The 24,794-nt window shown below is 35.6% G+C and overlaps 1 protein-coding gene across 4 annotated transcripts in view; it reads right to left on the bottom strand.

Annotated features, from left to right (window-relative positions):
* Gtdc1 (glycosyltransferase like domain containing 1) overlaps positions 1-24,794 on the bottom strand; it is a 378,813-nt gene that overhangs the window by 271,035 nt on the left and 82,984 nt on the right. For 3 of the 4 annotated variants that reach the window (XM_045148536.1, XM_004651817.2, XM_045148537.1), the window contains exon 1: positions 21,702-21,779. The exons of the other annotated variant lie outside the window; for it this stretch is intronic. The gene's annotated coding sequence lies outside the window, so the exon portion shown is untranslated. Of the gene's footprint in view, positions 1-21,701; positions 21,780-24,794 lie in introns of those variants that run through there. 4 annotated transcript variants of the gene reach the window in all.

Here is a 24,794-nt window from a genome sequence, read left to right as displayed (position 1 = left end):
AGTAAATGATGTCATGGAACAAACAGATATCTAGAGAACATTTCATCCCAATGCTCCAGGATGTGAATGTTTCTCAATGGACATGGAACATTCTCCAAAACTGACACAAAGCAAATCTTAACAAATACAGGAAAACTGAAATAATCTGTTGTATTCTATCTCACCACATGGGATTAAACTACAAATCAGCAACCAGAAAAACTACAGAGCATATAGAAATTCATGGAGACTAAACAGTACATGATTGAATGATGAATGGGGTCATTGAAGAAATCAATAAATTCATAGAGTCAAATGATGATGAGAATACAACATATCAAAACCTTTGGATAAAGGGAAGAGAAAGGAAGGGAGGAAGGTACTTAATAGGTTGGTATTCTATATATGTAAGTACAATGATTGAGATGGGGAGGTAATATGATGGAGAATGGAATTTCAAAGGGGAAAGTGGGGGGGGGGGGAGGGAGGATATTACCATGGGATATTTTTTTTTATAATCATGGAAAATGTTAATAAAAATTAAATTTAAAAAATAAGTAAATAAAATGAAAAAAAAAAACCTTTGGAACACAATGAATGCAGCCCTAAGAGGGAAATTTATAGCTCTAATTGCTTATATTAAAAAAAATCAGAGAGTTCACAAGTAAATAATTTAATACTTTACCTTAAGGCCTTGGGAAAAGAAGAACAAGGCAAACCAAAAACCAGTAGACAAGAAGAAATAATAAAGATTAAGACAGAAATTAATGAAATAGAAACTAAAACAAAAAAAATCCAAAGAATCAATGAAAGAAATGGTTCTTTCAAAGGATAAACAAGATTGATAGCTTCTTAGCAAACCTTGCAAGAAGAAAGGGAGAAGACACAAAAATTAAATCAAACTGGAGCTAAACTGAAAACCTCCTACCTGTAGACCACTGACTGAAAGCTGGAAAAAGCTGCATGGCATACAGCCCTATGGGAGACAAATTCATTAGTGGTGAAAACAATGGATATCTGAAGCCTCCAGTTTGGTCAGCCAGGCCAAATGACCAAACAGGTACAATAGTGGTATATCTGCTCTGGGGGAAACCAACTGCTTCCAATTGGACTGGAGGTCTGCTTTATGGGAGGGAATGCATGTCTGGTACTGAAAATCTAATCAAAAGCCTATGGCAGGGAGGTCATGAGCCTAAAGCTTATAAAGCCTGCTTTTGTCTGGTTAAATGCATATATTATGCTCACCAAACTGCCCAGTAAGCACTACATTTAATGTTAATATTCACATATTAATGCTACTCTCACTTGTGTTCAGAGAATCTTCTCTTTTCAGATGGCAGTGACCACTGGGATGACCCAAAAGGCAGCATGGTGCTGGGAAGAAGTGACAGGGGAGTGTCCAGCACTGAAACATCTCTACCACACCCTCCATAGTCCAAGGCTCAGGGTCCATTGCAGAAGAGGTGGCAGAAAAAATATAAGAGCCAAAGGAAGGGTAATACTCCTTACAATGCAACTGTCCAGGCAGAAATTGGCCTTACTATCCACGACCTCGCAGTGCCTAGCAATACCTTCACAAGACCCTCATAATAGGAGAAAAAGAAGACAACATCAAAATAAAAAGGGCTAATGGAGAGGAAGGGGATATGATGGAGAGTAGAGTTATAAAGGGGAAAGAGGAGGAGGGGGAGGGGAGAGAATTACCATGGTTTACTGTCTGTAAGTATAGAAGTTGTCAAAAAAATTATACATTAAAAAAGGAAAAAAATTTTAAAAAAAGAAAAAGGAAAACAAAGACTTTGCTACCTTTGCTGGTGATAAAGTTTTAGCTAATATTATATTGTTCTCTGAAGAATTTATCATAGTAAAATAGAAAAACCAAAAAAGAAGGAAAATTATAAAGCTGTCACTATAAGAATGAAAATGAAAATTCACATAACCTCTCTCTCTACAACTGGAACCTTCAATTCCCAAAATCTAAATCACATTTTTAAAACATTACATACTTTGTTCATATATGTAGTAACACACTCATAAATAAGTAACTAAAAGTAAGGGGAAAAAAAGATGAGAAGAAAAGGAGGGAATTTAACATGTGAGAGTACATTATGGTTTCCAAGCCCATAGCATTTTAGAAATCAGCACCAGAAGAAATGAAAGATAATTTTCAAAACAAAAAAGACCACACATATTTGAAATCAATAGTTCGGTTTTTTTTAAATAAAAAGCTTCAAACTCGAAAAATATGTGCCTTAAATATGTTATGTTCAACTTACATTATTATATTATAATCATAATCCTTTCATGTTTTAACTCTAGAAAACTCTCTGAAACAATAATCATTCTCTATGTCCATTTCTCTTGAATAAATTTTAAATCATACTCTTCTTGGGATAACTTTTATGGTACAGTGCTGAAAAGATTCATTAATTTCAATTGCCATCAACTCCATAAATGACATATTCTTTCTGCCTTTTGTTCAAATATATTTCAGTGTGGCCATTCAAAGGAAAATTACATATTCCAATAACATTTGAGTTCCTCTCAGTTACCCTTTCAGTGGTTAAGGGTAATGATAGAGTAAAAAAATCACATTCTTCACAGGCTCTCTTTTCTTTTCTCCCAATTTGGTAGAATTTCAACTTCAAATCTCCTGTGCCAAAAAGCAGTGGGTAATGTCTAATGTTCTCTAACAGTAGCTTTCTTTGGAGGCAAGAAAATGGGGAGTCAGGGGAAATCACTTATTCTGGTTTATAATGGATCAGCATAGGGATAAGCAATTTTTATCCTATTTTCCTAAAATAGAATTATATAATCAAAATAGGTTAGAGAGGAATAAAAATAAAATGTTTCATCTCTAAGTACCTACAATAGCTAAAAGGATGAAATTACTAAAAGTCTACCAAGCCCTATATTTTCACTATCAGAAAAAAAAACTTACATATGCATAACTTATTGATTACTTAGCATCATTCATAGGTCTAGGTTTCCTCTAAAACAGATTAAAATGATATCATTTTCTTCCTGAGATTGCAAGAATGGAGTAAAAATAATAAGTATAATCCTTTCAAAACTGACATTCAAAGACAATCTACAGCAATCCATATGCTCTTAAAAGAATATACAGAGAATAGCATTGCCCCTTGTTTATAACATCATCTCAACTTCAATTTCATCTGCAGTTATCTCTTTAAAACAAACAGTTCTGGGGTTCTTAAACGACACAAAGTCCTTTCTCCCAGGCCCTCTTTTATTTGGTTATCTTTTTAGGTACACTGAAGATTGAGTTTACAATAAACTGAACAGACAGCATACAAAAAGCTTTTAGATAAACCATATGGTCCAGGGAAAGGAACAATCTGGACGATCCCCATTTCAATATGCAAGCTTGTCCACCTCTATAGCACATTACACTACTGAAAAAAATAAATAAATCAAAATGGAAGCATTAAAAAATTTATTCTATTTTTAACATTACCAAGCAACCACAAGTTGATTTTTTTTCTGATAAACTTAATAAACATTTACTTTAACTTATATTCTGAGATTCTGGGATGCAACACTAGGCATACAAAACCAGGCAGGCCACTTTTCAAGAAAAACAATATTTCAGCAGGGATATGTGTGGGTATTCAACTTATGCTTTAGAAATTTAGAAGGAAAAAAACCTACACTTTTACAGGGGCATATTGGCAGAGGCTGATGTAACAGATGACACATTCTTGGAAATCAAATAAAAGCAATAGAGAAATACCCATTGTTGCCTAGTGAAGGCCTAATCACATGGACACAGCTGGATCCAATGTAGATCATTCATTAATAAAATAGTATTGTAGTCACCACTTTTTGATGCATTTCAATTGCTACTACAGCCAAATCCCCAAATTTCATTGTTCAATGGTGGTAAAATTGTTTTAATAGGAAATGTGAGAAGATTTAGGATGGAGAAAAAATGTTCTGATTCTAAAAATGAGATTGCTCAAAAAACTAAATGCCTCTTTACCTTGAATACTGAGCAGCTTAAAATATTCAGTGTAAACCTGAAAAGGGAGGGACTCATATGCTGTATAGTTAAAAAACTGAGCAGTGTGAGATGCCATAGAAAACATATGAAATACTTATAAAAGAATTTTACAGAATGATTTAACATAAGATGTTAGGGTTAGGAGAAATTATAATGTAACAAAGTTAAAGGAAATTAATCAACTGAACTTTAAAATATTCATTTATGAACCATTCTCTACAGAATTTTGAAAGAAATCTATGTACCAAGTGCTAGGGAACACATACACTTAGAAGTTACAATTTGTCATTTTACTTATTTAATATGAAACAAGATAATTCAAACTATCTACTTTAGAAATGACAAAAGTCATAGTTATACAAATAAATAGTATTTTTTCATACATCCAAAAATATATGATACTACATATGTCTTAAAATATAATATAAAAAGAAATTAAATAGTTTGCTACGTGGTCTGGATTAAACAAAAATGTAGCATTATGTTTTATTATATTGTATATAATGCTTAAACACAATAATTCCTAAATAAACTATGTTTCTCTTATGTTTATGTGTATAATTAGACTAATTAAACAACTGGGACAACTCAGGTTATATTTCCTAAATAATTAGGAGTTGCACCACAGAAAAAGATACAGAGTTTAAATGCAAATAAAAATATTTCAAGTTAATAAATAGTATTTGATATACCGTAACCATCACTCAATATATATGAATATATAAAATGAAAGAATTTTTGTTCAGTGGTATTTCTGACCAATTCTAATATAATCAGAATGACCTCTGCACTGAGGATTCAAGATAAGACTACAGCAAACTTAACTGGACCAAAAGAAAAACTTTCAATGATACTCTTTCTCAAAAATGCCCTAATTCAGAAGTTTAAATGTTAACCTAAATATTAACTAATCAAAATTTACATATATCCACCACAATTCGTTTTAGACTTTCACAGGAAAAAAGAAAGGTGGTTTCAAGAGACAGCACTGGGAGAGATAGGAAATTGTAGTGCTTTACTATGTAAGAATTATACATAAAAAGTAATTTGAGTATTTGTTTGTTTTGCTATAAAAAAAATAAGCCAATATGTTGCTGAACTGTCTTGAATGAGGAAAAATAACAGGTGAGTTTATTTAATGCATATTTGTACCTATGTTTTACAAAAGCCCTTTCAATGGTTTTTAAAGCAATTTCTCAATTAAAAATAAATCTCAATAAAACCAACTGTTAGACTGCACCATCATCTTAATTAGTACACAATAGACTGACTATAGAACCATTTTAAATGAATCCACAGTAAACATATCCCTCTATATGCATGGCATATAAAAATATTCCACATTAAAAATTCTAACATGAACTACTATTTACTTTCTTTTTAGTCACATTTGTTATGCTGCTACAAAAATACATGAGCTTTTCCTCCAAAATAATTTGTTATTGCCAAGTCATTAATTTAAAAATAAATCAGTCAAAATAATATTTTCTCCTCCAAAAATATACATATTACTCCTATATATGTTTTTTACTGATTTTTTTTTTAATTTTAAAAAAAGATACTACTCTTATTCCCCCCTCGATCCCACCCTAATTCTGGTGAGTGTCTCTTTGGTGGGGTTATTGGTATTCCTTATGGGGACCAAGAAGCTTCATAGTAAATAACTTTTATTAATGCAAAAGAATCAAATTTACATTTTATTGAACACTTTATGAAATTTCCCAGAATGCTTGCTCAAAACAAAAATCTAGTCCACAGTACAAGTCACCTCCATTGAAACTCACACTACATTGCCACAGTCCTAACAGTAAATCACTAACTGTAATTTTGTGAGAATGTGAGATTTCAAGTGTTCTGGGGTGTTGCTTTGCATTTTGATTTCAAAGGAAAAACTTAAGTGCATATCCTTTATATTTATGGAAATTCATTTGCTTATCTAGCAATTAATCAGACCTTCTAAAAGTGACTATTTCATTTGTTAAAAAAAATGAACTTGGGCGAGAGATGGCTTAGTGGTTAAGTCTCTTGCTGGCAAAGTCAAAGTTTGATTCCCCAGGACCCACATAAAACAAATAAAGTGGTGCTTGTGTCTGGAGTTTCATTTGCAGTGGCGAGAGGCCCTGGCATACCCATTATCTCCATCTTCCTCGTTGTTACTCACTTTCTCCCTCAAAGAAATAAATAAATAAAATATTTTAATTAAGAAATATGAACTAACCCTGAATTTTAGACAAAAGTAGAAAATAGACTTTTAGTCACAATGAGAGATATATTGGCATAAAAATCCATGTAATATAAAAAAAATCACTGAAATATTTCCATTCAAACTATAAGCTGAGAAGCAGAAAAGAGTCCAATCAGAAATGCATCACCACGACTAAAGTTAGCAATGCTAAGGGGACATTTTGTACAGTGTAGCAAAACTGCAACTGTAAATGAAATCTCCAAGAAAACTGGAAAAGGCAAATTTAATGCAAGTTTCTAAAAGGAACAGTGTCATTTAGTAAATGCAAAGTTATAACGAAAAGGATAGTCCTATTTCAGAAAATACACACACAAATTTTTGGTGCCTTTTTTTTAAAAAAAAAAAAAATGGTTTTTCAGCTTGTGTGTTTAGCTGTTTGTTTTCCAGAACGGTGCTCTGCAAGAGGAAAAGGACAAAAGAGAAAGAAATGATGTAAGTAGGAAAGACCATGACTCCTTTCCTTTAGTGATTATGTGAGGATAAACCCCCTCTGCCTCACAAAAACCACTGCCAGAAGCCATCTACAGAAAACATTCTGGCTGCAAGCCTGCTTCAGCGCCAGGCTGTTGTTATTTTTGTGCTAGACTTCTGCAACTGAGGCAGTGTGTGATTGTCACTCTGATGCACAGAGAGAACAAAAAATAACAGAGCATAGGATAGGTTGTTGGGTTTTGTTTGGGGGTTTTGTTTTGTTTTGTTTGGCTCCCTGAAAACAAATAAGCATTTTGTTTTTCCTTGACAGGTCTTGTGAATACCCAAGAAACAAGAGTGACACTAAAGAATGCACCAATTGCCTAATAAAATTAAAGATGAGTATAATACTGTTGACAGTTTAAGAGCCATATATAAATTCACATTTGGAAAATATGGACTTTTAAAATGGGTCTAAGTCTCATAGCTATCTGTTTAAGAGGCAGAGACCAAGAAATATATGATTCACTATCAGATAATCACATTCAAAATTTAATCATATGAAGGTACACTATAAAATCTAGCAAAAAAAGAGAAAAGAATTAACATAAATTATTTTTAAGTCACTACACAGAACTAATCTATTTTGACTCTGATCCACTGACAATTATATAATAAGAGATAGAATCAGATATGTTATGCCTTTACAAGAAAAGATGTTAAAAATGATTTTAAAAAGCATGTTTGAAGGATTAAACCCATAAATCATCTAGGAAAGTTGACACAGGCACAAACAGGAAAACCATTTTTGCTGTCCTATTCAGTTCTGTACTAGAAGCAAAGCTAACACAAGTATGTGTTCCTTCAACCCTCAACTAAATACACTATCTAAATCTGGTGACTAAAAATACCAATAAGCCATTATCTCCTACAGTATGACCTTTTTCTCTCTAATGTACAAGATGAGTAGAGCTGAAGGCCCATTTTCTATATACCAAATGAAAAGAAAACGTGAACTGTGACGGTTCCAGGTCCCATGCTGACATACTTTACACTAAGCTCAGCACCATCTAGAAGCAGTAGGCTTCTCCCTGCCAATCAAGGGAGGGAAAGTTACACAACTAATAGTGTTGATATACGCACCAAAGGTATTCTACTTCCTTCCTCCTATAGATCTCCACTGGATCAGATGTTAAAAGAAAACCAATGGCCATTACAGACATAGCAAGAACTAAAGTACTTGCTTCAGATGTCACACGTGGAGGTATGGAATATGTACCACCTGAGCCTATGTAATTTCCAACAAAATGATCCCCTGCCCAGTTCTGTTCATGGACACTGAAGCTGACTGCAAGTCACAATCAGTGTTGGCGATTGTGGAGAGGAAATGAAAACACTGGGAAGAAACAATGTGAGAATAAAGGTCAAATCTCAAACAATAGAAATGCTTCTCTTATTCAAATTATTATGCAGGCACAATACTTTGAGATGGCCAAAATTTGTGAAACGGTTCAAGTAGGATGGTTTACATTGGGTGGCATAATGCAATACTTTGCTCCTCAAGTGGTGTTTCCCTTTCTTTCTTCTAGGATATAGTGCTGATATTAATGTATGTGGGACATTTATAACTGTAGTCCAAGCATTCACATAATCCCAATGTGGTCCAAAAAGGATGTCTGGCTGGCTTTAGTTCAACAAGGAATGTAAGTCAAAACTAAAAAGCAAAAAGAATAAAAGATGTACAGGAAGCCAGACAATAAGCTGTTTTTTTGTTTTGTTTTTTCCTGTGCTCATTAATGATACAGATAAAACAGCGGAGAAATCTGGAAAAAGCAGCCAAACTAACTCAATTACAAAGAAAGATTTAATGAGTTAAATGTGTAAAACTTGGCTGACAACCAAGAAGCAATATGAGAGCTGTCCACAACTCCCCAAAGTATATATATATAAAGAGTAGGGAATTTTCATCTATTATAGCAGTGTGAATCCATGAAATAATGAGATAAAATGAAAATAAAGAAATCTAACTTCAAGAAGCATGGAAATAATCTTAGTATACTTAAGAAAGGCTGTGTCCTTCTCTCCAAAAATACTGAGCAACCTACTGATCTACACTGTAGTGAACAGCACATGATAGGAAATGCCACATAACTTCGCAAGGACTAAAGTGAGGGAAACATTAGAAAAGGGGGAAGAGTATATTAACTTTTCCTGAATATATGACATTTGTTCATGTAAGTGGATAACTTGCCAAGAAGCATAAATCAGTCAGATTTTCAAGGAGGACCATAATCTAAAAGACTGCTAAGAGCCTCTGCAAAGCACTATATAAAACAAATGTCAATTCATTCCATACAGATCATCTACTACAGACCAAAGAAAAGATTCACCCAAGTCTAGCTTGTTGAACCAATAAATTTAATTAACTGGGATTGCTTACTGGAGCATGAGTAAGGGGTTACTTACAGAAACATGGGCATAGATATACCACCCAAGAAGAGCTACCCGGGCCCCGCCCTGCTGCATCAGCAACCAATAACCACTTATAGATAGATCCCTGAGGAGTGGAAGAGACTGATGCACTGCCTAGTGAGCTCCTCCCTCACCACTTCATGGGCTGCTCTCAACCCTCTTGGCATGAGCTGCTTCTGTGACCTCACACACCCCTTGCACACCACTTCATATGCTGCTTCTGTGCCCTCTCCTCCCTCCAAGCAGGGAACGGTAGTGAGCCCAACCTTGAGAGGATGTCTTGTAAGTACAGTTTGTCAGATTTCAAGTAAGCAATGGCCATGCTATGGCCCTACTAGAAAACCATATTCCACAACAAAGTGATGTTTGCTTACTTGATGATCTGGATGTAGTAATGTCTTTTTGCATGTGTCCAATCTGGCCTAATACAAAGGTACCTGGAGAATCACAAAGGACAGAGTTAAGGTGTTGCTTTTACACTAAACCTAAGGTGAATTTTTAATCCTAATAAACATAAAAGCTGATGTACATGATTTTCTAATCCAGTTCTTGGTTACTCCAAGAGGGGATATATTTTAGGTACAGAAATTGTCATGTATTCAGTAATTTTGCAATTATTTTTTAATAAGAGTTTGTTCTATCTTCCTAAGGATTTCCCAAGACAACCATATAGCAAAAATAATAATAATTCAGATTAGAAGTCTTCAGCCCAATCACTAGGAACCCTCCAGAAGTCTATTCACTACTGAATATATGACATTTGTTCATGTAAGTGGATAACTTGCCAAGAAGCATAAATCAGTCAGATTTTCAAGGAGGTCCATAATCTAAAAGACTGCTAAGAGCCTCTGCAAAGCACTATCTGGAATGTGGAATGCAAATGGGTAATGAGTCAAGACTAGGGTTTCCACTCAATGGACACTACACAGGTATACAGGGACTCACTGACATAAGGAAATACCTTAAGAATACTGTTCTATGAGGGAGCACTAGGTCAAATGTAAATCATTAATGAGGCAGATGTCTCTTTGTTTCCAATAAGCTACATACAGTCATGGAGGAAACTAACATGCACCCTACTCAACAGGAGGTATCTTGAAACCCTATTGTGTTTATGTTACAGTCAGGACTCAGACATATAAATGACAGAGACAGAGCTAGCACAGTAATTCACCCACAAAGGAAAACATAACTAGCAACAAAGAAAGAACTAAGTAACCAAACAGGTTATGAAGTCCAGAATTATAGGAATGGCTAAAACTAGCTCTTAAAATGTAATTATAAATAGTAATCACAGTCAGAATAACCTGTATTAAAAAGAAACTAGGTTGGACAAACTTCCAAGTAATAACTCTGAGTAAGATAGGAAAGCATATACAACCACAGAGAATTTCCTGAGATGGAGTATGTCACTCAAAAGGGATGGAGGAAAGGAGGCTAGGTGGGAGGGACAGAAGAAGGTTAAAAAGGAAAAAAATCAAGCAGGAGGGGGAAATACCTTTTGGAATGTCCTGTTTCAATGATTATATGGTATTTTTTCTTAAAAGATAATTTGTTTAGACATTCACCCACTGAGCAAATGCTAGGCAATCCACCTGGTGCTAAGAATTCAGCAGTGAACAAGTCAAGCAAAGCTTTGCCCTGCTGGAGCTTATTTTAGGGAATAAGGAAATACAAAGAAACAAACAAAAATGTAATATTTAAATCTGTCACACATAATGTTAAAGAAATAAACAAAATTATGAGATCAAGACATGAATGAGGGAAAGACCTATATAAACAATGCAATATATCAATGAGATTATCACTTCAATTTCTAGTTATTCAGGGTCTTAGACAACTAAGACCAAGAAAGAACCATAGTGGCTATTAAATTTAAATTGTAGCTTTCACTATTACTGTATTGAATGAAAGTAATTTAGAGAATAAAAATAAGAAAAATACAAAATTGACAAATAAAGATTTTAAAAAAGGAAACAACTAATTATTTTTCTCTATTTTATTTCAACAGATTACCATTTCATTTTGACATGCAGCAAACTAATTGTTGCTGCTCTAAAAGAAGGCAGAGGAGCAGAGAGAGGAGCAAGGGCAAAGGACCACTGCCACTAAAAGGGAGAAAGAACTTTAATTCCAGCAATGAGGAAAAAAGACATAGGAAGGTTGAGTTCACTCTTAGCAATACCCTGTCTCAAAAATTAAAATCAAAATAAATAGAGTTGTTGCTCATTGGTAAAGAACTTGCATAGCCTACAGAAGATTTGAATCAACGGCTATATAAATTGCTTTAAACTATCACAAATATATTCAAAAGTCGATTTGAGCTGGGCGTGGTAGCACACACCTTTAATTCCAGCACTCGGGAGGCAGAGGTAGGAAGATTGCCATGAGTTCAAGGCCAACTTGAGACTCCATAGTGAATTCCAAGTCAACCTGAGCTACAGTGAGACCCTACCTCCAAAAACCAAAAAGAAAAAGAAAAAAAAGAAGTTGATTTGAAATTACTGAAGCATATCCTATTAAAGGTGAGTATAATCAGAAGCATTTCATAACACTATGAATGGTTAAATATTTTATATGTGCTATCTATGACTGTATTAGTTTTACCCCCTTCCCTTTAACAAAATAAAAAGTTAAACACAAGCTAAGCAATTTGTTCAAGTTCATTGGATGAGTTACCTTCCTCATTGCTGTGATGAAAATACTTGACAAGAAGCAACCTAAAGGACAACTGTCCCTCCAGATCTGCTGCTGGTAGCACACATAGTTATCTCTAGGGCTAGTTCTGCTCAGGCCTACAGCATTATTTGCCATGTATATCATAATTCTGGTTCCTACAACATCCTGGGGTCACCAATGTAATTTAGGCTTCATCTTCACTGCCTCATACAATGGCCGTTTTGCAGAAAACCCACCCATAACACAAAGTGCCTGGTCTCAGCAGGTGTCTGAAACCACAAAAAATTGTCCATTGCCCCTCAATCTTACATCTTTCATGGCTACAAAACTAATATAATATGGTTAAGATTGCTAATTTGTACCTCCAGCTCAGGCTATAGCTTAGTACCCCTGCACCAAAGTTGAACTGTGTCTATATGCCTAGGCTGCTGAATCTGTGGAAACACTTTTCTAGGAACATGTTTTTAACCAGTGGACTCCTCCTACAGCATTATCACAAGTTGGATCCTTCAATGGAGATAGGGTCTTTGCCATTGTCCCAATGAAGACAGACAGGTTTCTCTTTAATCACATTAATCTCTTTAACAATTACAGATACTTTCTTGGTCGTAGTCCCTTGTCCAGAACTTTAAACTTGCTCACAAACCTTTTCTCTCTAAACTTTACTTTTTTCACATTTTTTTTCTTTTTTTACTGTAGATATGAATAAAAGCAGTGAGCAATAAAAATGATACAAACTTAATGGTATTCTGCCTTGAAATTGCCTTAACCAAATGCATTACTTAAGCCGAGAGGTTCTCAGGATATGTGGATAATGTAGCCAAATTCCTTGCTAAAATATAGCATGAACTTCCTCTAAGCCTAGTGCTAGAGAGAAATCTCATGATCTGAGCCTTCACTATCTGTGTTTCTCTCAATAGTCTAGTCTTCCCAACTTCCTCCAGGGTCCTTACACACTGCTTAAAGCATTATAGGGATTCTCTAGCCCAAACTTACAATGTAAGTATCTAAGTAAAATAACTGAGCAAAGACAAAATATTAATTAGCTATGCACACATAACTCTAGAAGTATACAAACATTTCAAATTATATGTGTTTAAAGAAAATGATAGTCAGGAGATCAGAGTATATGAATGAAAGATATCATTCCTGTTTGTACTTTTGGAATTTCAACCACATAAACACAGTTAACTATTCAAACATTGCGTGTGTGTGTGTGTGCTTGTGCGTGTGTGCGCGCGCGCGCACACACACACACACACACACATTTTCAAGGTAGGATCTCACTCTAGCCCAAAGTGGCTTAGATCTAACTCTGTAGTCCCAGACTGGCCTCAAACTCACAGCAATCCTCTATCTCAGCCTCCCAAGTACTAGGATTAAAGGCATATGTCACCATACCCAGCTTCAATTTTAATTAATGTTAAGTCTAAAAATAAAAATAAGTAAAACAATGCTGGATGGTAAAAGTGATGGAATTCTATTTATGCATGCATATATACATGCATAAAGGAAACTTTGATGTAACAAGATTATTATGCACTTACAGTTTTCATGACACAGTCAGGGACAGGAATGGTGACATACACCTGAAATCCCAGCACTTAAGAAGCTGAAGACATAGAGTTCCAGGACACTGAGCTACATAAAGAGCTCCACCAAGGATGCCTAATCCTACAATGGAAGCCACCAATGAAATCACACAAAAATTCAATTCCAAAATAAAGACATAACAACCAATGAGACCCTGATCAAAAGAATTGCTAAAATGGAAGCCAACCATCAAAGAACCAACTATCGTATTAATGAAATTGAATAGAATCATCTCTTAGAGCATTCAGCTTTTGAAAGTACACTTAACTTTGATTGAAGAAAATGTTAGAACACTCAAAAGAGATATAATAAATTGAAGGTGAGTCAAGAAAACGACTCAACAACCAATTGACTAAACGTAATGATGACCTGTTCAAATGCAAGAATGAATTCTAGGAAGCATCAAGAACATCGAACTCAAACTGAAATCTTCCCTCAAAAAAAGAGATGGACATGATGCAAAATAACACAATAAAAAACAAAAGTCAAATAGAACTTATAAAAATCTCTCTAGCACCCTCACTAAGAGAAATGGTCATTTGGAAGACAGAGATTCTGACCTGGAAGACAAGACAGAAGAAATTTATTGGGAGGCCAAAAACTTTGCTAAGTTCAAAAATTCAAGTGAACAGAACATGTGGGAAGCGTGGGATACCCTAAAACAACCAAACATCCTAATCATGGGTATACCAGAAGAAGAGGAAATAAATCCAGGCAAGAGGCATAGAGAACATATTCAATAAAATTATTGAAGAAAATTTTCCCAATCTCACAAAAGAGAGGCTCATCCAGATACAAGAAGCCCACAGAACACCAGACAGGACCAAAGAAGAAATTCTCCAATACACATCATAGTTAAAACTCTTAACACTGACAACAAAGAGTGTTAAAAGCAGCAAGAAAGAAACAACTCAACAAACACAGGCAATCCCATCAGAATTATGTCAGGTTTCTCAATGGAAAATGTTAAAACCAGAAGGACCTAGAATGGAACACTTCAAATTCTAAAACACTATGGCTTCCAACCCAAGCTACTTTACCGAGCAAAAGTATCCCTTATAATCAAAGGTGAAAGGAAAACTTTCCAAGAAAAAAAAAACTCTACAATTATATGAACAAAAAGCCAAACCTACATAGAATACTTCAGCGAATACTCCACACAGAACAGTCAACCAACCAATCTCAAGAGTCAACAAGAAGATCACAAAAGCCAAAAATATACCACACTCAACATAGTACAAAACACAAGACAGCACCAAACCCCATAAAACACCTCATCAAGTCAGGGATTAATTCAAATCTCACAGAAATAGCCTTAAATACTAATGGACTAAAGTCATCCATCAAAAGTCACAAGTTTTAAGGGTGGATCAAAAAAATGGACCCTTCTATCTGCTGTCTTCAAGAAACCCACCTCACCACTAAAGACAGATACATCCTCAGGGTGAAAGGATGGAAAATGATATTCCAAGCAAATAGAAATAAGAAACAAGCAGGTGTTGCTATATTAATAACTGATAAAATAGACTTCAAACCAAAAGTAATCAAACAAATTAATGAAGGCCACTTCTTACTCATCAAGGGAATGATCAAACATGAGCACATCACAATCATAAAAATATATGTGCCAAACACAGGTGCACCACAGTTTATAAAACAAAATCTGCTTGACATCAAAACAGGAATAAACACTAAAACCATCATAGTTGGAGACATCGGTACTCGACTATCATCAATAGACAGATCATCCAAGCAGAAAAGCAACAGGGAAATAATAGAGCTCCAACTATGTTGGTATCACCATACCTGATCTAAAATTATATTACGAAGCCAAAGCAACAAAAACAGCATGGTACTGGGATAAAAAGAGAAACATAAACCTATCAGAACAGAACAAAAACCCAGACTATAGGTCAAGTAACTAAAGCTTATTGACCTTTGATAAAGATGCCAAGAATGTAGACTGGACAAAAGGCAGCATCTTCAACAAAGGGGTGTTAGACAAATTGGATGACAATTTGCAGAAAAAAATGTGCTTAGACCAAGTCATTTCTCCATATACAAAAATCAAGTCCAAATGGATTAAAGGCCTTAATATAAAACCTGAAACTCTTCAGGAAGGGTTCAGGAAGAAAACACAGGAGGCACACTCCATGATACAGGACTGGAAAATAACTTCCTGAACAAAACTTCAGCAGCCCATAAAATTAAACAAGCACTCAACCAATGGGATCTCATGAAGCTAAAAAGCTTTTGCACAGACAAGTATACCATAAGCAGAGCCAATAGATTACCCACTGAATGAGAGAAGAAAGTAGCCAGCTATACCACTGACAGAAGTCTAATATCTAGTAATCTATAAAGAACTCAAAAAACTAAACAATAAAACATCAAACAACTAATTCCAAAAGTGAGGTGGAGAACTAAATAGGGAATTCTCAGAGGAAGAATTACAAGTGTCTAACAAACACTTAAGAAAATGTTCAACATCTCTAACTATTAGGGAAAAACAAATTAAAACAACTATGAGATTCTACCTCACCCAGATAAGGATAGGAAACATTAAATAATCAAATGAAAACAAATGTTGGTAAGGATGTGGAGAAATAGGAACATTGCTGGTGGGAATGTAAGCTGGTATAATCACTATGAAAATCAATATGGAGACTCCTGGAAAAGATGAATATAGAGTTGCCAACAGACCCTGTTATTCCCTTACTGGGAATACCCTAAAAGTTCCACACCTTAAGATAGTTGCTCAAACATATTTATAGCTGCTCAATTCATATTAGCTAAGAACTGGAATCAAGCCAGGTGCCCATCATTGGATAAATGGATAACCAAGATGTGGTATATCTACATGATGGAATTCTACTCAGCAGTAAGAAACAAATGACACAATGTAATTTGTAGAAAATATGGTGAAACTTGGAACAGATCATACTAAGTGAACTCATACAATCACAGAAAAACAATCGACACATGGTCTCACTCATCTATGGTCCTGAACCTGGATCAGCCCAAGTTGCAGACAAACCTAAACAGCATCTTGAGGGTTGGACAATAGGAAGGGTAGAGCTCGGGGAAAGGGGAAGGGCAGTGGGGGGGACACAAAACTGAACCCAAATTGAACTAGTACCATAGAATCCTATATCCTGGAAGTTACACTAAAGGGTTGAACACTACAGGAACTTAGGGGGAGTACCTGAATTGAAGGGCCCTGGAGAGGATGAAATGAAGCCTAACCTTAACTTTCTCTCTTTCTCTCCCTCCCTCCCTCCCCTCCCCCAGCCCTCTCTCTCTCTTTTCTATTTCTTTTTTCTTTTCCCTTGGTACTGGCCTGTAATTTCCTGTGCCAGGAAGCATTTAACATCTACAACTGGCTATTGATCAGAGAGACCTATAAAGTCTCCCAAAAGAAACAAGACAGACTTCTATCAGAGCACCTGATTACCCAACAGAGGTTAACAGTAAGATCCTACTGCTGAAGACATCATATGCTGTCAGCATGGACCATGGTAAGCCCTGGTTGGAATCTAGAAGAGAGCCAATCCACAGACAGCCAATCTAGTGCTAGAAGGCATTACATGAGGTACCAAAGGAAAATGGCAAACATCTGTCCAAGCAACTCAAAGCCTAAGTGATTCAGAAGCAAACAACTTGGCATGATGCTCACAGAAGTGCAATAGTGGCACACAGCCATGGTGAATAACCAACTGTTCTTGGATTGGCTAACAGGCTTGCTCAGTGGAAAGGAAACCATATCTGGAAATGGGAAACAACTCAGAAGCATATCCAGACAAAGATTTTGCTTTCCAATATTGAGCTCCTACTAATCTTGATTTATAAGAAGGTATACACCCTTTAAATTCTAAATTAATAATGGTTATCCCATTTAACCAGTGCTGACTTCATCCACTGTTGGATAATCTTCTCTTTTGCAGATGGGTGTGGACCTATGGAAATAAACTACCCAGCACACTTAACCCCTGCCCCAACTGAAACCCCAGAGGAATTGGGGAAATGAACAAGAGCGCTGCTTTCTGGGTGAACCTGAATCAGGCAAGGCTGAAGGAGATAGACACTGAGGACACTCAACGCCTACCAAAGCAGACATCCAGAGGCTCTTAAGAGCCCATCACTGAAGTAGACTTAAAACAAACCCAACATGGCTCAGAAGAGGTGTAAGAAGGGGTGGAAAGACTATTAGAGCCACAAGTTGGGACATAATGCACAAAGACAGTGCCTCTCCCCCATAAATGACTGCTGTTCTCACAATGCATGACCCACAATCCCCATGGGGTTGATCTGCATCACCAACAAGGAAGGCCTCTTTGGAAAAGGGGCAAGGATGAGGGAAAGGATGGTACTAACCTCTGTTGTTTGCATACTAAGTATGTCCTTATCTAATAATAACAAAAATAATATTTTAAAAGTAACTAATACAACATCTTAAAAGCACCCCCACAACTTATAGTTCATTAAAATATTTACTTCTTGCAAACCAGGATTCTTAACAGTTGTCATGTCTGCTAGCATCCCTGAGTCCGTTTCTTTTGAATGTGAGAGTACTCTAAAACATCTGCTACCTCACCAGAAGTCATGTCAAGCCAGATGTGGTGGTGCATGCCTTTAATCCCAACACTTGGGAAGCTGTGGTATGAGGATCACTGTGAGTTCAAGGTCAGCCTGAGACTACATAGTGAATTCCAAGTCAGCCTGGGCTACAGCAAGACCCTAACTCAAAAGACCTGAAGTGATGCCAACAGAAACGAGAGCATTAGACACATTTCCTCAGCCACAGCCAAAGGAGGGTCTTTCTTGTCAAAGTTGTATTACCTCAAAAAGCTAGCATCTAATATTCCAATCTTCTATACCTAGGTATGTAGTAAGTCCTTTCCTTTAAACCCCTCAGATGGCCAAGTTTCCCACAAAATTCACAGGAAACAAACATTTATTTTCATCACTTTGCATTCCGTTGTCATTGTTCATTGTCTTATTTGTACTTCAGTGATATATTGAGCCAAATGCTTTTCTCAGTTTTTCTCAGCTCTACCCTTCATCTTCTGGGACTGAATTCATGTGATCCTTTAATAACTATCCATTCCTTTAACAACTATTCAACCAAACTAGATATCTCCCTAAAGCTTATCAATCTAGCCTCTAGCCATATATCTTAAATTAAAGCACCAGATCTTTGTAAACCTAAAATTTGCATACTAAAGGAACAAATCAAGGATCAAAAGACACAGTAGTAGATAGCAGTTGCTCACCTCTAAGTAGAAGTTAAAATACATTACTTTTTTTTTTTTTTTTCTTAAGGAAAAGCAATTGACTTTTTCTCTTCGTAAAATACTTTGTTAATGGGCCTACTTAAATTAGAGGTAATAATGCCAGGGTTTTAAATTGGTAAAATCTAATGCTTTGTGCGTAAGAAAGTGAGGAATGCAGGAAGATAGGTAGAAATGAAGATTAAAAAAAAAGGAGGTGAGGAAATAATGCAAAAACAGAAGGAAGAATAGAAGTGAGAGAAAAGGGAAAGAAAATGGAATTAACTATGTAGTCTCAGGGTGGCCTCGAACTCTCGGTGATCCTCCTACCTCTGCCTCCTGAGTGCTGGGATTAAAGGCATGTGCCACCACGCCTGGCTTTTCTAATGCTTTTAATAAAAGTACATCAATCAGAAGTTTTAATAAGACTCAGCAGGGCAGAGAAGAATTAACAGTTTGCAGGTATCAAAAGCATGTGATAGGCAATGATAACCATAATCATCTGCATGGAATTTATAATTTTATTGCTTAAAGGTTAATAAAATTACGTGGTATTTTGCCCACTCTTATCCAGTAAATGATTTCATGTGTTGGTTTGTATACATTTACTGACTAAATCAAATAACAGAAGAAATGGCTTCTTTAATCAATTAACCTGCTAGATATTTTATTTATATACTCTTGGGTACAAAAGTACAATATCTACTCTGAATGCACTCAAGCAAAAGGTTTTCAATTGATGCTAAGAAAAAAAAAGAACAAAATCATAACCAGAATTTTAAAAGTACATTAAGCTGCCAATATGAATATTTTCTTAAAAACTTGTATTCCTTTAGATACTTACTATTTCAAGTTCACTATTTTAACATTATTGCTTCTGTCAAATATGAACATAAAATCTACCTTAGAGATTGAAGAAGATATTCAAGATGGATACAGACAAGGTACCAGTAACCCTGAACGATAAAATGGATATAACAAAAGAATTTCAAACTAGAATAATTGTTCAAAAACATGCACCAAAAACACCAAGGGAGAGGGGAGAGTCAGCTATTTGGCCTAGTCTGCTTCTCAAACAGAAAACTGCAAGAGCCTAGTTTACTGCTTGCTCACTTGCTTCACATTAGTATCACCTGGCATTACTGACTGTAGGCGCTACAGCAACAAAGACAGTGGTTTCATAGGTGATTTTTACATGTTCCTTACATATTTTCTTATGTGTACCTAGGGTTGAGAAATGCAGCATGGATCTCAATATGGTGGCATCTTGACCAGCATGGCAGTAGGTGAGAATTTAAGTGAAATCCAGATGAACCACAAACATTGCAAGGAAGCCTGTGTTTTAACAAGCCATTCAGGCAACTGTGATGTATGTTGGAAAACACTGTTTGGGGGTAAGAAGGACCTCTCTCTATTTCAATCCATATGAACCTTAGCTCTCTAGATTTCACCTTTCTCACATGCAAAACAGGTCACTATTTGTTAAATATCTAGTATATGACAATGAATGTGACAAAAGCACTTTTATATTATATTATTATTAAACCCTTACCAAAAGTTTGCTGATTAGATACTATAAAGTATTTCAATCCAAGAATTGGGGACTGGAAAGTGGAATCAGAATTTAAACTCAACTTTTTAAAATTTCAAAATCATTGTTCTTCCCCTATTCTACAAAACATTTTCTTTCCCTTTTCTCTCACTTCTATTCTTCCTTCTGTTTTTGCATTATTTCCTCCCCTCCTTTTTTTTTTAATCTTCCTTTCTACCTATCTTCCTGCATTCCTCACTTTCTTACGCACAAAGCTCTTCTTCCTGCTACAAAAGAAGATATTACCTAACATGTGTAATAGACTTACTTGTATATCAAATGGTATGGTGTAACCACAAAGAATTTAGTTAGCAGTCTGCTATATGCCCAAAGGAAGAAAAAAGAAACCACAAAGGAGCAAATGAAGTGGGGTGGAGAATAACAATCACAGTAATGAAGTAATGAGCTAGCTGTCCAGAGGCACATTTTACTACAAAAAATATGGCAACACATCTTCTGTTTCTCAATAAATGGATGTAAAATAGAAGTCAGGGGTCATGAGATTGAAGATAACGACCAAGAGACAATGGCAAGAGAAAATGTGGTTTGTCAGAAAGTATGGAAAATATGGCTCAAAATGGTAGAAAATAAAGCTAAGTAGGATCTATACTATGACTTAAAAGATGAAATTAGTCTTAAGTGTGGTAAAAATATAAAATGTTTCCTTCTCATTATATTTTTGATGCACAACAATATTTTAATGGGGCAAGTTGAAATAAGATCATAAAAATTATTAATAAAAATAAGATACTTATTCTTCAACAAATAAACCCAAGATTGCATTGAAAACAAAATTAGAGAAGAGAAAAAAATCATTTTTGCTAATATTTTTTCATATTTCTATAAACTAGGTATATTTTGTGTACAATGTTTTCTTTTTTAATTATTTATTTATATATTTATTTGCAAGCATAGAAAGAAACAGACAGATAATGTGTGTGCATGGGCCTCCAGCTGCTTCAAACAAACTCCAGATATATGTTCCACTTTGTGCATCTGGCTTTAAATGGTGACTAAGGAATTGAACTGGGGTCGTTAGATTTTGCAGGCAAGCGCCTTAACCAGCAAGCCATCTCTCCAGCCCAAATTCACAATATTTTCAACATCCACACACCCTGTCAACATTGACTGAATAAATTAAGCTAGGAAAGACAGACTTAAGACAAATAAAATATTGACTCAGGCCAAGCATACTGTGCCCTTAATCCCAGTAATCAGGAGGCAGAGGTAGGTGGATCACCATGAGTTCATGGCCACCCTGAGACTACATAGTGGATTCCAGATCAGCCTAGGCTAAAGCAAGACCCTACTTTGAAAAACCAAAAAATAAAGAACAAAAATTGACAGGGCATATGAAGCCATTTACATGTAAAACGATTTCCAAATGTTTCTGCAATATTTATTTATTAGGATTTCAAAAGTCAACTATACACCTACCAGTTCTTAAGAGACAGAGGACAATCAACTCCTTCCAAACCAGATATTTAGAGACAGAGAGGCTCCCAAGACTTCATCACTGAAGGAGACCTAAAATGAACCCAACATGACTCAGGAAAATTTGCAGACGACAGGGCGGAAAGAATGTCAGAGCCACACGTTGGGTCATAATACACAGAGACATTGCCTCCTACTCATAACTAATGGCTAACCCTACAAAGCACAACCCATATTCCACAACAAGAAGGGTCCCTGAGGAAAGGGGGTGGTCAGGGAAGAGGCTAACAATGGTACCCACTTGACTGTATTCACCCAGTACAAAACTAATAAAAAAATAAATAAAAATAAATAAAAAGAATGAGTTCGCCCAGGTGTGGTGGCACACACCTTTAATCCCAGCACTTGGAGGCAGAGGTAGGAGGATCACCATGAGTTTGAGGCCACCCTGAGACAACACAGTGAATTCCAGGCCAGCCTGGGATAGGGTTGAGACCCTACCTCAAAACAAAAACAAAAACAAAAACAAAAACAGGAAAGAAAAAAAATGAATTCTGTGAAATTCTTGAAAGGCTAGCCAATATGTTCTGCAGGGAACATATAAAGATACTTTGCCCATGCCTACATTAAAGTCATCTACTCCTGGGGCTGAAAAAATGGCTTAGTGGTTAAAGCATTTGCCTACAAAGCCAAGGACCTAGGTGCAATTCCCCAGGAACCATGTAAACCAGATGCACATGCTTCTGGAGTTCGCTTGCAGTGGCTACAGGCCCTGGTGTGCCCATTCTCTATCTGCCTGCCCCCCAAACTTCTCTTTCTCTCAAATAAATAAATAAAAAAGTTAAAATAAATCATACACTCCCAAATGGAACATCTCAGTTTGCCCAGATTTAGGCTGACATATGGGCAACAGCAAGCAAGCACAAACTATAGATGTAAGACTTTTAACATCTACACCATTCATTCCAGTTTTCACCAAAAAAAATCTAATAAATAACTATGCTCAGAAACTCACTGGAAGATTCCACCTATAGATTACAATGGCCAATTTATGAAGGACAATGGCATGACTTACTTCTGCCAATGACATGCCAATATTGTGGAGTATCTTTTTTAGTTCTACTCTTTTTTTTTTTCAAACTCAAGATCAGATTTATTAGTTATGGAATATTTATCTAAATTGGAGGAGTCACTGAGTTATTTATTGAATAATTCTATTTAAAGTGTTCTACTCTTATCTGAAACTTCCATAATGTCAATTTGTCTCTTAAACCTAGTTTAAGAGTATGTTCATCCCCCAGATCACGTTTGAATGACACACTATTTTTTCTTCCAGAATATGAAGTGTAAATTTTTCCAGAATGTGAAATGAATTTTCTTTATTAGGAATAACAGCATCTTGAAAACTAAATATAAGAAATAGTAATGAATTTTTAGTAAAACTACACATTAATAATATATTAGTATAATCAAAGAACTGAATACAAAGGTTAAAATTACTTAAGGACTGAAGAGATTACTCAGTAGTTAGGTACGCTTCCTACACATGCTTTAATGCCTGAAAATATGCAATTATCAGAGTTCAAATATCCAGGACCCATATAAATAGCTAAGCATGGTCATGAGTACCTGTATCCCAGTCCCACAGAGGTGCAGGGTCCCAAGTATGGATGGGCCCTATGAAAAACAACTCCAGAATCAGTAAGAGACACCAGCTTAAAATAAGATCAGTGGAGCAGGGCATCCAATGTTCCAGTCAAGTAGGCAACTGCACCCAGCTGCAGACAAACATATGGGATGACCACAGGCACATACATACACCACACCACCCACCACATATACACATACCACATTACATACATATAAGCAAAAAACTGACTTTAAAAATGTCACTGATAAAAATATAACTTCTATCCTACATGATAGCTAGGGCAAAATGAATGTTAAAGCTGAAATAATATATTTTTTAAAGACCTAAATTATTTGATTAATAAATTGATATGTCTCAATATATTCATTCATATATACTATATTTTACTAGTAATGCAATCATCTATTGTCTCATTTAAAAAAAAACTTCAAGTGGCAATGAGACAGGACTATAATATTAGTTTGGGGTTTAATTTCATAAAAGTAGTTGTTTTAAAATAAGCAGTATAGGCTATCCAGATATTCACAAGCACTTGGATCTATAGCATTAAAGGATTTGATTAGATTTACTGAAGCTATAACTGCTGTCAAAAAACAAAATATTGTGAAGGTTGATCAAACACATCTTTTCCTCAAGTATCTTATTAATGTTTTCCACTAGCACTGTCCTGCAAGTTAACAGTCAAAAGCAAGGAAAAGGATTGCTTTTATTTCTACATGTAAATCATCACAAGATTGATCAAGCATGCAAATCCCATTGGGCTCAGGGTTCCCATCAAAACATCTTATAGGAACATTAAAAATTGAATGGGCATAAGCAACTCCAACAGCACGGAGCTCATGACAGAACTGCCATGATCTATGTGTTTCATGTGCAACAACACTAGAGAAGCATACAAGGGAATATGAGCAACTAATTATTGTCTTTTGCTTGAGGGCAGGTGTGCTGATCTCGGCAGGTATCTCTTCTGGCTCAGCCAGAGACAATGCCTCTTAAAGGTATTCATGGCAACAACTTGATGAAGCCCTGCCAAGCAACTGACAGAATACCAGTCTGTCGGGTATTCAGGAATAAACATGTGATTGCTTCTTAAAGTTATCATAAAGAAAAAAAGCAACTGTGAAGGCAATATATAGTTATTGAATGTATAAGACAGTATAAAAAGTAAATTTAGTATAAAACTATACCTATCAGACACAAACAATAATATTAGGATACTAATGTCTCCATAAACATAAAAGTTCTTCTAAGAATATACTGCTATTCTCTAAATAAAAGTACACAAAACAAAATTATAATTTTAGGTTGTATCACTTTTCTTCATTCATGAAATCACAGTAATCAGATATTTATGAGCCAAAACAAAGAAAACAACCCAAACAACCTCAGGAATTATCCTTGGACAATGTGAAAAGCAAAGTGAGCATTTGATGACAGGACAGGTA

The sequence above is a fragment of the Jaculus jaculus genome, chromosome 4 (assembly GCF_020740685.1).
Source record: "Jaculus jaculus isolate mJacJac1 chromosome 4, mJacJac1.mat.Y.cur, whole genome shotgun sequence".
In the NCBI taxonomy this organism is placed as follows: Eukaryota; Metazoa; Chordata; class Mammalia; order Rodentia; family Dipodidae; genus Jaculus; species Jaculus jaculus.
The sequence above is the reverse complement of the archived record's forward strand: the minus strand, read 5'-3'. Positions and strand labels throughout refer to the sequence as shown.